The sequence below is a fragment of the Pteropus vampyrus genome, unplaced genomic scaffold (genome assembly GCF_000151845.1).
Source record: "Pteropus vampyrus isolate Shadow unplaced genomic scaffold, Pvam_2.0 Scaffold307, whole genome shotgun sequence".
NCBI classification, from domain to species: domain Eukaryota; kingdom Metazoa; phylum Chordata; class Mammalia; order Chiroptera; family Pteropodidae; genus Pteropus; species Pteropus vampyrus.
The window spans coordinates 911198-912932 of NW_011889088.1; the positions used below are offsets into that span (position 1 = coordinate 911198).

General features: G+C 40.4%; 1 protein-coding gene and 1 pseudogene across 1 annotated transcript in view; one reads left to right on the plus strand and one right to left on the minus strand.

Moving 5' to 3' along the window:
- Nucleotides 1-1735, minus strand: part of RNF141 (ring finger protein 141) — a 28227-nt gene that overhangs the window by 14656 nt on the left and 11836 nt on the right. The gene's annotated exons all lie outside the window — the stretch shown is intronic.
- Nucleotides 927-1735, plus strand: part of LOC111730325 — a 1055-nt pseudogene continuing 246 nt past the window's right edge.

The window sequence follows — 1735 nt, forward strand, 5'->3', positions numbered from 1 at the left end:
GCTAAAGGGTTACAGGGCGGGCCTCACAGAGGTGACATTTAAGAACTGGAAGAGGTACAAGAATGAATCAAATAGATATTTGGCGGAAAGATCATTCTAGGCTAACAGAATAGGAAGTGCACAGGCTGTCAGGCAGATGTATACCTGGCAAGGAACACAAAGGATCCAGCAAGGAGCTCAAGGCAGCTGGAACAGAATGAGAGATGGAGGAGTGGGAGGAGATAAAGTTAGGGGGTGAAGTGGGAACAGAATGTATAGGACTTTGCTAGTTAGAGCAATGACTTTGGCTTTTATTCTAAGTACACGGGAAGTCACTGGAGGGTTTTGAGCCAAGGAGTAATATGATCTGATTTCATTTCAGATTATGAGTGAAATGGACTGTTGTGCTGAAATTAGGCAGAATTGGTTCAAGGGTAGAAGCAGGGTGACCAATTAGGAGGCTATTGGAATAATCCCAGTTAGAGATGATGGTCACTAGGAAGGTGGTATTAGTGGAGATGGTGAAAACTTGCTAGATTCTGAATATATTTTAAAGACATACCTGACACAGGATTCACTTATGGATTGACTGTGGGGTATGAGAAAAAGAAGTCGAGCATGACTCCAAAGTTTTGGTCTAAGTAACAAGGTAGATGAAAATACTATAATTCATGAAGTTTCTGAACAGCCACCTTAGTCCATAATTTTAATTAACCCATTAATATCTCTAATATTATTCCCATAAAATATATCATTTAAACATCATTTAGATTATTTTTAATAGTGAATTAAACATTTGAGGATAATCATCATATAAGGTCTTATTGTAAATGCAGAAAGTTTTAGCACAATTGTTTATTAGTTGCTTAAGATTAAGAAATATGAGCCATTCTGTTGTTGGATGCCACTGAGTAAGAACTGTGAAAGTCTCTCCTCCTGTGGTCATCATGTCTAAGTCAGGATCTCCCAAAGAGCCCTAACAGCTGTGGAAGCTCTTCATTGGTGGTTTGGACTTTGAAATAGTGGATGAAAGTCTGAGGAGCCATTCTGAATAATGGGGAATGTTTACAGACTGTGTGATGATGAGAGATCCAAACACCGAGAGCTCTAGAGGCCTTGGGTTTGTCACATATGCCACTGTGAGGAGGTGGATACAGCCATGAATGCAAGGCCATACAAGGTGGATGGAAGAGTTGTGGAACCAGAACTCTTCCAACAGAAGATTCTTAAAAACCTGGTACGCACTTAACTGTGAAAAAGATTTTTGTTGGTGACTAAAAAGACACCAAAGAACATCACCTAAGAGGTTGTTTTGAACAGTATGGGAAAACTGAAGTGATTGAAATCATGACTGACTAAGGTAGTAGCAACAAGAGAGGCTTTGCTTTTGTAACCTTTGATGACCATGACTCTGTAGATAAGAGTGTCATTCAGAAATTGGCCACAGCTGTGAAGTAAGGAAAGCCTATTTAAGCAAGAGATGGCTAATGCTTCATCCAGCCAAAGAGGTAGAAGTGATTCTGGAAACTTCAATGGTGGTCATGGAGGTGTTTTTGGTGAGAATGACAACTTTGGTCATGGAAGAAATGTCAGTGGTTGAGGTGTCTTTGGTGCAGCCATGGTGGTGGAGGATATGGTGGCAGAGGGGATGGCTGTAATGGAAGCAATTTTGGAAATGGTGAAAGCTACAATGATTTTGGCAATCACAATAACCTCTTTAAATTTTGGACCCACGAAAGGAGGAAACTTTGGAGGC